We start from the raw sequence: 12842 nt of genomic DNA on the forward strand, positions 1-12842 counted from the left end.
TCTGCTCTAAAATATCTCTTCTAGAAGCCCGAAAATAGCACCTTTAGCGTAACTAATGGGTTTGACCACATACAGCCAAGTAATGAATATGGCGTGGGACATTTTTGTTGATTCCTCTTCCCTCTCTCCTCCCTTCCCCCTTCCTTCTCTCATCTTTCCCTCTGTCCATTAACATGTATGGAACTTGTTGCGTGCCAGACACTGTCCTAAAAGTTAAGGCTATGCCAGAGGTTCTCAACCTGTGGGTCGCGACCCCTTTGGGGGTCAAACGACCCTTTCACAGGGGTCGCCTAAGACCATTGGAAAACAAAAAGATATTTACATTACGATTCTTAACAGTAGCAAAATTATAGTTATAGAGTAGCAACAAAAATAATTTTATGGTTGGGGGTCACCACAACATGAGGAACTGTATTAAGGGGTCGCGGCATTAGGAAGGTTGAGAACCGCTGGGCTATGCAGTAAGACCCTGCCATCTAGGGGTTCATGGTCACGCCCTCTTCCTGCTGTCTCTCTGCTGCATTACACAGGGAACTGTAGCTGTGTACTTGTCTGACTGCTGCAGTAGGAAGTGGCTTCTAAAGGCCAGAGTCCTTCCTGCCTTTGAGCCATTGGATCTGGCATTGCGTTTATTGAATTGAATTCAGATATGTAAACAGATAACTGGATAAAATGTGATTAGTGATATTTGAGAGAGTTTTGTACAGAGTGCCGGGAAGCACAAAGGGCACAGAGAACAACCGCCAAAGGGAGCCAGAGGGCCTCCCGCAGGTGTCATGTGAGCTGTCTTGAAAGATGAGAAGGTGTTTGCCAGACAAACAAGGGGGGCACACAATCTCCAGAGGTCACATGTATGTGAATGTTTCTTGGGAAGGGGACCTTTGATTCTCTAAATCCTGCCTTTTCTTTCGTTAATGAAACTTCAGGAAATAATTGCTTAATGGGCCAGTAGCTTTGAATCCAGCTCAGGGACAGTACAGATATCTCTTCCAGAAAGTCATAGCCTTGTTTCTTCTAGGTGCTAAAAGTTCCCCTCTCACCCCCCCAAAATTCTATTGAATCCTGTACCCCTAAAATGTCACCTTCCTTTTAATCTTCCTTTTCCTATTAAAATAAATTTTTAAAAAATTATTTCCTCTTCTAAATTGGCTCAAGTGGAGCCAAGGTTTTATTTTGGAGGGGATGAAAACTTTTTTTCTCTTCTACATTCTTTGGCTGACCTAATGATTAAATTAACATAAAAGAGAGTAACAGGAAAAAACAAATTTCCTATGCACAGGAACTCCATACAGATATGAAAGGCTCACACACAGTCAGGCAATGGAGGCTTCTATGCCATGTTGAGCATAGGAGAAGCGGGTGGGAGTCTGGGACTTCAAAGGGGAGGAACATATAGTTCGCAGGAATGTGGGAAGAGCAAATGCTTGGTAAATAAATGTTTGCATGCCATGCAGATGAGTCTTTTTGATACAAAACATTTTTTTCTGGTCATAGCTTTCTTCTTGTTATAGGCCCCCTATCTAAATGATTTTAAGCAGTTAAGAGGGAAGTAAAAAGCTCTTCCTGACTCTCTTGGGCCTCGATTGTCTTCAGCTCACAATAATCCACATGCCAAAGTGGCACATTCTGGGGCAACCTGCCTACATCCCATCAACTTCCATGATCCTTTGACCCTTTCAACAAGCAAACACTGAATGCCTCCCACAGAAAACTCACTGGTCTGGAGTCTAGGCTTACAAAGAACAAACAGTGAGATAGTTTCTGCTCCCAAGGAGACTAAAATTGACACCAAACAGGAAGCTAATGTCAGCACAGAAACGGTCCTCCTCTACTGTTTGCTCTTAAAGCAAAGTCTTTTGGTTACATCCATGCACACAGAATTGGCATTGAAACTTTTTGAAATAGATGACTGTATTTCTGAACTGAAATTCAGAGGCCCAATGAAGAAAACTATTCTTACCACTGGTAGATTTACCAGAAAAAGGAAAAAGCATCTCAGTCTAAACTTTATTGGGCACATATTTTCAGAAACCTTAGAAAGTCCGTTCCATGCCCCGCCAAAAATAAAAATAAAAACCTCCAGAAAGAGCATTTAAGACAGAATTTAAATTTTATATGAAGTATTTGGTTGTATATACTTACATATTTCCAAAGCATCTATCACTGTATTTTTATTTCTTTATGATGAACATCGGTGTTTTTGTGGGACTTAATAATTTCCTAGGGCTGGAACCTCAATTTAGGATTCTGATTATCACACAGATAAAGATGTGGCTTACTAGGGCTTGTCTTGCTTTTCTCATCTAGGAACAGCTTAGTACTTGAGTTGGTGAGAGCCGTGATAGGTAAGGGTGCTCCCCTGATGCTACAGTTTCAGAATGCCGCCTTCTCTTCCCTCTTTCTGTATCTCTTCCGGTCAATAGCTTAGCTGCCCGTAAAGGACAAATTCAAATGCCAGCTCTTTCCTAATTTGTTCTCTGACACCTTGCTCCCAGAAATGATTAATTTTTCCTCCAAACTTCCACAGCAGTTCATATCCTCCTATCCCATGCTCCCATTTCAGGTGCACATGCAGAGAACCTAACATTTCTACCTGGTTTATAATTTTTGGTAAATATGTCATATCCCCTACTAAATGATAATTTCCTTGGAGTCAGTAATGTTTTCTTTAGGTCTTTATACATCATCCTGTCTTTCCTCATCCCAATACATTTCACAAGGTAAAGCCATAAGGGACACTCAATAATAATTCACTGAATGATGTCAGTTGATAGAATTTCAATTTAGATAAATGTGTCCAGGAATGTCTGTATCCCTTCCAGATGCCATCATCCATAGCATAAATCCTTAAACTATTGTTTCCCAAAGTACGTTCCATGAACAATAATTCTGAGGAATGTTAAAAAGTAGTCTTTAAAATGTCAATGGTTAAATACTTTGGGGAAATTCTGATTTCAGTAAAGTTAAACAGGATTCTTCATTGTAGGGCTTCTCAAATTGTAGGCATTGAGAAGGCAATCTAGTGAATAATGCATCCCAAAATGATTTGACCACCGAAACCTTGATAATTTTTCTCAGGTTATGTATTTCCTATTGCTGCTGTAACAAACATAAAGTTAGTGGCTCCAAACAACACAAGTTCTGGAGGTCAGAAGTCTAAATGAGTCAGCAGGGCTAGGTTCCCTCTGGATACTTGAGGAGAGAATCCCTTTTTTTTTCTGCTGTAGGTTCTAGAGGCTACGTTGGCTTGTGGCCCCTTCCTCCATCTTCAAAGCCAGCAATGTAGCTTTTTCCTTTCTCTCTCTCTCTCTCTCTCTCTCTCTCTCTCTCTCTCTCTCTCCCTCCCTCCCTCTCCCTCTCCCCTCTGCTCCCGTCATTACATCTCCTCCTGTAACTCCTAATGTTGTCACCTCCTCTTAAAAGGTTGATTGTGATTGCATTGGGTTCACCTGGAAAATTCAGTATAATCTTTTCATTTCAACATTCTTCACTTAGTCGAATCTGCAGAGTCCCTTTGGCATGGAAAGTAACATAGTCATGATTTCTGGGGATTAGAAAGTGGCCAACTCTGGGGGGCCATTTTTTTTCTTCCTACCTCAGGACATGTGTTCTGCAGCAGCCCTGCAGCATTTAGGGAAATAAGCCCTTCGTTCCTCAGTGGAGATCCAGGTGGAACACCACAACCACTACTTACGACATTATTTGTAAGGAAAAACGAATTCTAAATTGTGATGCAAAACAAATTCACATCCTATACACAACCATGGATAAATTGTGAACTCTGTGTAGTAACCTCAGCAGTCATAACAATGAAGATCACCAATGGCCTTCCTGCACGGGAATCTGTTTAACCTCTCTTCTCTCACAGTCCCAAATGTACAGCCCTTGTTTTCACAGTACATCAGACAAGTAGCGTGATAGAACTGCCCAGTAGGATATTTTTTCCTGCCAGAGCTTTTTCACAACCTTTTAAACTATAGATAAATGTGAGCCTATCATACATTGAAAGAAGAGCAAAACTCATCATTTCATAATGAGTTTTTACTCTTTGTTCAAGAAGGTACACTGTGCTGGCAGTCTTATTATTCACATCATACCCACTGCCCTGTAGATTTCAGCAACATTATCCGGCACTGGAGTCACTATACAAGGCAGGAGACAAGTGTTAAAATGGAAACAGAGTATATGAGGAGTTCAGTAATGCTGTGAAGACTTATGGGAGGAGGTTGACTAGAAGGAAGAGTAGAGAAATGCACAAGAGATGAAAAGAAAGCTGGCCAAAGGATAGAAAAATGACTTAAAATCCAGCATGTATCATGCTTTAAAGGGCTTTGGGAAAAATAAAAAACATAAATCTTGTCCTATGCAGAGGAAACCAAGTAATGTAAGCAAGATATTTGATTTCAAATAAGTAGAATGAGAGGACTTTTTCCTGGTCTCAAAAAAGAGAACTTTATCTTATAAAATATAAGCATAAAAGATCTCTGAAATTCCACATAGAATTTGATAGCAGACATTAAAGGGGAGTGGTATAAGACGGATTAATATCAGCCTCCCTTCACCTGACACAGACAACAGGATCTCATAAGACTGTGAGTTTGTCCAGGACGGGGACAACCTCTGATGGATCTCTGAGTCCCTAGGCCAAGCACATAGTTTGTCATATTGCCACAATGTTTATTGAACACCAAATAAAATGATTGCAAAGTCCCTTCCTGCACAAGATAGCACTGATTCATATGGGAGAAATTATTGAAAAGAAACTGATAAGTGAGGAGTGTGTGAGAAGAGAAATATAAAAAGTATGATATGAAATAGAGTACTGAGATTTTCAAAGGACTTGTCTTGAAATTTTCTTCCCAAATTGTTCATTGCACTACACCATATAATTTGCCACCAAAACACAAATGCACTATCAGTAGAGAACAACAAAAGTATATTGAGATTCACATGTTGATATTAAGTAATAAGAATCATTCTTCAGCTAAATGGCAAATTGCTACTTCTTTTCTGCCCACCATTGTGTACATGATCTCAGGGAATCACTTGTAAATAATCAGATTGGCAAATACTAAATCAAAGAATGCTTATAGGTTACTATGTTGTATTTAGAAGATTTGGAAGAAGAGTTTCTATTTTTTTTTTGTTTCATTCCAGTACTAGAGCATTCTCTATTCCGACTCTGTTGAGATTATAAATTTGCTGAGGACAGATTATGATTTGTGCTTCTTTTTTTATTTCCAATTTGCATAGATCGATATTGTGGACTTTATGGGCATTCAGTAAGTAGCTGATGACTTGGATTAAATGGAAAATTATACCAATATGAGCACTATGAAAATCAGTGTGAGTAGGCATAAAATGATTAGATAAAATGTACATTCCCATATACAATGAATTCTATTGATGTATTTTCCCAACTCTTTACTAACATTACATGATCATATGGGTAGATTTTAAAAGACAAATTTGAATTCACAGGCAATGCTTTGCATTATACAGTGGCAACAGATCCTACAAAAGAAAATATGTAGCTGATTTCAGGCCAATCCAGTAGAGGACAATTTGTAAGTCAGGCCCAGGAAATTGCATTTGAAAGCCATATTGTGACATTCACAACCATATGACAGTGGTAATAAGGAAAAAAAAAAAAAGTAGTGACGCTTCAAAATCTCCAGGTCTTCAGTGATAATGGGATTTTAGGTTACCACCAACAGAGTCACTAAGCTAAGGAAGCAGCTAAAAGATGCATACAAGGAATCAAAAGTGAATAAAGAACCGTTAATATTATAGCTTATGTTTCAGAGGTAAGCAAAATGAAAAGTGAAAACATGGGACATAGAGACAGTTCTCTGAATGTTGATTGACCTCCTCCAGTGGTTTGAACCTCTTGGATAGATGTGGCAGAGAGATGACATTTGTATTGAGACTGTTAATTGTCATAGCAGTAAATTCAATAACATTAAGAGAAGGATGGAAGTAATAAATTAAGAATCTTTAAAGGAAGAGACTTTTGTTGTAATACTGATAAAAGCTATAAGAAAATAACTCATTTTCATCTTTTTGAGATTTTTTTTTGTTAATGATGTGATTCTTTTAAAAGAGTAAGATCTTGGGAAGGAACAGGTCATAAAAAGGATATTTTGAGCATAAGAAATTACATCATACTATGATGCAGAAGTAGGGAGGACATACAGCTTGCTTGATATGGTCACTGTGCCAGGATATGGGCATTCCAAGGCACAGAGGGGAGCATATGTCAAAACATGGCTAAACCATGTAGGAAAAAGATTCACAAATACTTCATGGCAAAATGTTGGAAAAAACAGCTGATGAAAGTTATAACAATTATGAAGATCAAACCTGAAAGTTTACAGAAATGCAGAGAAGTGAATGCTTCAGAAATGTACCTGAAAAAGTAGAGGAAAGGTTAAAAAATATGACATTGTGGTTTTAAGACAATTTAGGTAATTATTTATACCAAGTAGGAAGATGGATGCCAAAGAAACCTATGGGCATAAGCTAGAAAAGCACATGGAATTTAATTCTTCTAAAGAAACAGAACTTAAAATGGAAATGTGTTATACCTGGCAAAGCAGGATAAAAATTAACCTATAAATTAAATATTTCAGAAATTATTTTTGCTTTAATTTGATAATGCAGAATATTTTTTCCCTTATAAACAACCCCTATAAAAATAAATATCTGCAGAGAATTTTGAATTACTTGGAAAATAAGGCAGGAGCCAAAGAAAACATCCTCATCATTATGATGGTGATGATGATGATGATGTTTTATAAACCTGTTATGTTATCCTGAAAATGTTAGAAATTAGACTGTAATAACAGAATACAAATCTTTGGATACTAGAGAACATTTGAAACAGAAGAGATGTGAGAGGGTTGTAAGTTTGACAAGATATATTTTTCTTATGCATTTCTTATGCAAATTATTGGGAATTATGAGTATGTAGTTTCATCCCGTATAAACAGTGACTCTATTGATAACTAAAAAGGAAAGCATCCCTGAACTAATCCTGCCTTTCCTTTTCAGGTATGTGGAATACAGTCAATTTCTCCCCAGTGCAGGGGTCAGCTGTTTGATGGAGATTGTAATTCAGCGAATGTGCAGTTTTATAGACTGTGAAATACAAAATCATAATGTCAATGTTTTATTACAGGTATCACTTTGTTTTCTCCATCTCTTTCATTTTATTACATATTATATGCATCGTGATGAAAGATAACGTGCTTTCACGAAGTGAAAGTTGGAAGACAGAATTGATAATATAAGGGTGGGGCACATTTTCCCCCATTTTCATAAGCTTTGTGCTCATAGATTACATGCTGTACTTTTTATTTCAGTCACATTTAACAAAGTCATGGCCATGGAGGAAATTAAACTTCCACAGATTGTCCATAATCAGGCTCTTGGTGCTGATGTTTCAGGTATGGTACAAACTCTGAGTTGCACATTAAAGAGACAGAAGCCATCTTTTTCCTGTTGTTTTTAGTGTAAAAAAAAAACCTGGATTTAACTATAAATGACTTGTAGAGTAACTTCCACTGTCTGGGGCCCAGCAAGGCACCCAGAAGTCAGCACAGCAGGGCAGAGGCAACTACTAGAACAGATGTCATTCATCCTCTAACTCAGTAGGGAGTGTCTTAGGCTTTCACTCCGCACTTGGTGATTCTGTTTACATATAATTCTATCATGCTTGATTATCTACTTTCCTATCTCACAGGCACAAGGAGCCTGCACTAAACTAGAAAGGAGAAAGAATTATGAGAATCACACTCACCAACCCCTAATGAGAAGTGACAGTTAGAAACATGAAAGGAGGGAGAATACTTGTTTTAGTATTTGTTTGTTTGTTTTATGGAAGGGTCAGGGATGCAGGGAAACGCTGGTGGTGGTGATGCATGCTGAAGGCAGGAGGTGGTCAGAGTCTGCACACAAGTCTTGAAATGGGCCAGAACCCAGATCTTCCCACCTCCCCCAGTCCACCCCAGAATCCTTATTTTAAAATAGACACAAAAATGTTTTAAGGCAGAAGGGCCACTGATTGGGACAGACTGTCCTGTTTACTTCAGTTTCTCGAGATAGCATTGTACTACATCTAAGCTTCATCGTCGTAGCCCTGAAACACCAAGAACATTTACATTCTGTTCACTGTATAATCCATTCTAGAAAAACTCTGTTCAAAATGCTTTGGTTTCTAAAAATGTTGATCCTGATGAGGATAACACTTAGTTAACCTCATCCTTCCTTAATATCATATAAATGAGAATTATCATAATATAATACATTGAATGAGCCCTAAAACAAGATCTATTTTTATTACTAGTGATCAGAACATTTTGATTTTAAATTCCCATTTCAATTTCTTTTTTCAAAATTCCTTCACATGAGTTACATGGAAATTACCAATGATTGGGTTTGCCCCACCTTTCTTGGCAGAAATAAAAAGGATATGTGTACACTAGTTCATTCTTGCTGATCAGTTTCCTGGGTGTTGTATGCTTTTTTTTTGTTTTTAATCCAAAGAGGTTTCTCTCCTTTTCAAAAAAAAGTGCGGGTTGAAAATAGTGTATTTGGATGTTATACATTTTTCTTTTAATTTGTTTTCTTTTAATTAATTTTCTTTTAATTTTTTCAATTAGTGTAAATGAAAAAAGAAAACTTTGGCAGACATTCTGCATTATGTCTGCAATAAATTTCTCTTCCTCCGTCCTTACCTATTTCTCACCAACACACACCCTTGGGCCAATATGACTTTATAGTACGTTTGTGAAAGCCTGGCCCCAGAATAATTCATGTGACTCATACTAGGAAGCTTTTACTACATCTCTAGGGAGGTTACAAAGTGTATTAGGTCCCTGTATTTCCTTATTGTATAGGGAGAATTTGTGGGTTTTTCTTTTTTTTTTAGGAAATGTATTTTATTTTTCTTGATTAGGTGATTGCCTTGACTACATTATTTCTTATCTTTCCTCATTAGAAATCACAAATTTACTTTGTGTGATTTATCTACACAGTTTTACAGTTACTTTTTGTTATTTGAGGTATAAAGGAGTTGACTCCCCAAGTTTCTTTTATTTAAACCCCAAATAAACCATATTCCTTTTGGGGGATAGGAAAAAAAAAGTATATATATTGCCATATATATAACGTCAGTACACCTGCAGTATATTTTAAGCTGTCATTTCTTTGAGATGTGAGAAGTTGTGTAGCCATTGACCATGAACATCAAAAAAAGATAGGAGAAGACACTTTCTCCTGTGGGAATTTGTTATCGTAGGTCTTTGACATTAGAGCTGACTCTAGCATTTAATCGGGGAAGAAGCAAACCCATAATGACCTCCTTCCTACTCTCCTTTAATACAGCAAGATATTTCTCTCCATTCCTTGGATGGTGTAGGGGGTAGTATTTTGAATGGAAATAAGAAGAAAAAGAAAAAGGAGGCGGAAGAGGAAGGGAGGGAAAGGGAAGGAAGAAAAAAAAGGAACACGGAAAAGAAAGGAGAACTGCTTAGTACCTGTGAAGAAGTAGATATGGAAAACCTTCATAAACAGAGCTCTGGTTCTCTACTTACAATAAATTTTTATCACCTACTGTATCCCAGGCACCATGTGCTAATGTGACTCCCAGGTCTCATTTTTCTTAGAGCCATGACCTTGTTCTTTTAGTGTCCACAGTATAGAAAAGGAAATTTGTCCCTTCCCAATGCTGACTTTAAAAAAAAGGCAGCATGGAAGGTTTGTGTCCTTAAAGCTGAAGGGGAAAATAGATAGCATAGAAAAAATAATATACTTTAAAATAAGACCAAAGTACCAAATGTAGGGTACCAGCTTTTGTCTTGGTGTTTGGTGATTCTAATTTAGTATAATGTGAGCAGCCATAGAGCACTTAGGTTCAGTCAAACGTTTCTGCCGTTTTTCATTCATCAAGTGGATTCCCTTGTAGTGTATCAGCTTCTGATTTTTGTTTGTGTTTTGCTGGGCTCCTTCTCAGCTTTTCCAGAGCCAGCTGGCATTTGGGGGAGGTCGGCAGCCCCCACAGCTTGATGCAGGCAAGACAAATTCTAAAGAGAGCTGTGTCCAGTCATGGATGCGCCCCCTAAGTTACATGGAAAGATGATCTGAAGATCAGCCACTTGCATGAGATAGAGCACACAGCACTATCAAGGCAGCAAACTAAAAGTAGAAGAAATGCTGAAATTTTGTGGCAAACACTGTTTAAGTCATTTTTTTTTCATGCTTATATCAGTACATTAACTTAGGTGTGAGGAACAGGATTGGTTAGAGACCTGAACATTTCATGCCCTTCCTTTGAAGTCTTAACAATTTTGGCGTGACTTATGCCTCACCCCCTAAGAACTGCTCAAGTTTCCTTCCAGAAAGAAATGTTCTCTCCCCTGAGCTTCCAAGGGGAGATTTCACATCACTGATGTAAACTTCTGACGTGTAGGATCCCAAGCTGGGGATAGTAGCTCTTTCCATAGACCAGCCGCCATAACACAGGAAGAGTCCTTTCTTCCCAATTATCACTTGAGAAGAAAAATGGATTTTATTTTTATTATTTCCTGTCAAAGAGTAGAAATGTGAAAACATTCAGAAGTCTATTTTTACCAAATTCATACAGTAAAACTGTTTTACTTATACCTTGATGGTTACCGTGGCTTCTTGTTTGGCATCGTAGATGCAATATTCATTGCCAGTCCTCCTTTTCTTTTTGGCTTAGCACTCAAGTTGTAAAAGAATAGCCAGCTTCCAGTGCTCATCCCTTACATTACACTAGTGATAAATGGAACTAATTTATTCTCTGTGGGTTTTTAAATAACCTATAACAGTTTTGTTCTATGAAATAGTTCTACACAATGAAATTTTCATTAATTATCGGCGGGGACCCCAGAACCAAGCCAGAATAGAAACAGAGGGAATGGGTATCGCTCTTCTAATAGTAACACTGTTAATTGTAATAAGCATAGTGGGAACATAGATCACTCTACAAAGAGCTTGTAAGTTGTTCAAGGTAAGAGTTACCCAGAAGTATCACTCATTTCACTGATACTGTAAGAAGCCACTTTCAACTACTCATCAGATATCATTGCCAAAAAAAGGGATTGCGAACAGTTTTTATGTATTCCACTGCCTTCCAGAATTTACAACATAAAATTAATGGAAAATTAACAAAGAATGAACTAGTTGTTTTTTTTTTAAATGCAGTTTATTTTTTTAGAGAAGTTTTAGGTTTACTGCAAAATTGAGCAGAAAGTACAGTTTCAATTTACTTCTTGCCCCCGCAGTGTAGTACTTTAACTTAAAATTTTTACGTTTATAAAAATACATTTATTGACATATAATGCACATATCATAAAATTACCATTTTAAAGTATACATACAGTTCTGTGATTTTATTTAGTATGTTCATGGAACTATGCAACCATCACACTATGAAATTTTAATTTCAGAATTAAAATTTACTTATATATGATGAAATTAGAATACCATTTAGAGAATTTAAACAAAAGGAGGAAAAAATACCTCCCAAACTCACCATTCTACCCAAACGCTTGTCATTTTTTGTGTGCATTTTATTTTAGTTCTTAAAAATATCCAGATAATTTTATGAAGAACGATGAGAATATTCTATGCAATTATTTTAAAATTTTCTAGTGAGAGTTAATGGCTCTGTCTCTTTAAGGCTGCTCACGGTGTGATGGGGTGTGCTGTGATTCTTACTGCTTCATGTGTACACATGAAATTATTCAAGTGAAGAGAATAACTTCATGGCAGTGTATGCTGTGGTGTGATGCTTTCCATTAAACCATCTCTCTTGGTGTTTCAGCATTCCAGAGCACTGTTATAGCTTTAGATTTGTGGTCATTAGTAATAGATAGATGTCTTTTATTCTTTTGTGCTAAGCTGTAAAACCATTAAAAGCTTAAATTAACTAATAAAACTGGTATATCCTTAGATGATGCTGTCCCCTGCAACTACGGGCACACTCGGCACTGGGCATTTTGAAAGAGTGATTGCAACTAGCATCAGTGAGAGGGACTGAGCAATGAGTATATAAGAGTGAACGGCGGAAAGACAGTCAGTAAAAACTGAGACAGTGGATCTGTGCACGTTTACAGAAGTTTCACAAATGACCAAAACATATGTGAAAAGATGCTTTGTGGATGTGAATGAAAACACTTTTCTATAATCAGTTTAAGAACGATTGAAAAAATTGATAATGTTAAGTGCATTAAGGGATGTGGGAAATGAGGTACTCATATTTTATGAGAGTGTACTTGATGAACCTTTTAAGAGGGTAATTTGATGGCATTTATTAAGATTTAAAATGCCTATCCTCTTTAATTGAAAAGTAACACTGAAGAATTTTACAGAAGTGAAGTGATAGCATTGTAAATAAAAAAAATATATGTACAAAGATATTTGTTGAAGCCATGTTTGCAATAGCAAGAAATTGGAAACAATCTATTGCTCAGCAATAGGAAAATTGGCTAAATAAATCATGTTCAGACAGTCTTTCAAAAGGACAGTTGTATACGAGCTGTGACAATTAAGTTGGTGAACTTAAGTTGCAACGATGAAAGGTAAAAAGAAGGAGATAGGAGGTTAGACAAGTATGAAAATCAAATCCTAAAATTTCGCAGGGTGTAAAAGTGTTTGTGACCAAACCAGCCAGTAAAGAAATTTCTCTTTGCTCCCCTCCTGTTGTCTTGTGCTGGCAGCCTGCCAGTAATCATTGAGGGGCTGGTGACAATGGAAAGGACCATCACTGGCCTGGAGTCCTTGCGTTATTTGGTACCTGGAGAGTAATTGTCTCA

General features: G+C 37.3%; 1 protein-coding gene across 3 annotated transcripts in view; it reads left to right on the forward strand.

The window, feature by feature from the left end:
- Positions 1 to 12842, forward strand: part of CRACD (capping protein inhibiting regulator of actin dynamics) — a 136118-nt gene that overhangs the window by 5370 nt on the left and 117906 nt on the right. Inside the window, exon 1 of one of the 3 annotated variants that reach the window (XM_019664384.1) lies at positions 5329 to 5346. The exons of 1 other annotated variant lie outside the window; for it this stretch is intronic. The gene's annotated coding sequence lies outside the window, so the exon portion shown is untranslated. Of the gene's footprint in view, positions 1 to 5328; positions 5347 to 7390; positions 7449 to 12842 lie in introns of those variants that run through there. One more of the 3 variants, XM_019664379.1, reaches the window with a different exon arrangement.

The sequence above is a fragment of the Hipposideros armiger genome, unplaced genomic scaffold, assembly GCF_001890085.2.
Source record: "Hipposideros armiger isolate ML-2016 unplaced genomic scaffold, ASM189008v1 scaffold_420, whole genome shotgun sequence".
NCBI lineage: Eukaryota > Metazoa > Chordata > Mammalia > Chiroptera > Hipposideridae > Hipposideros > Hipposideros armiger.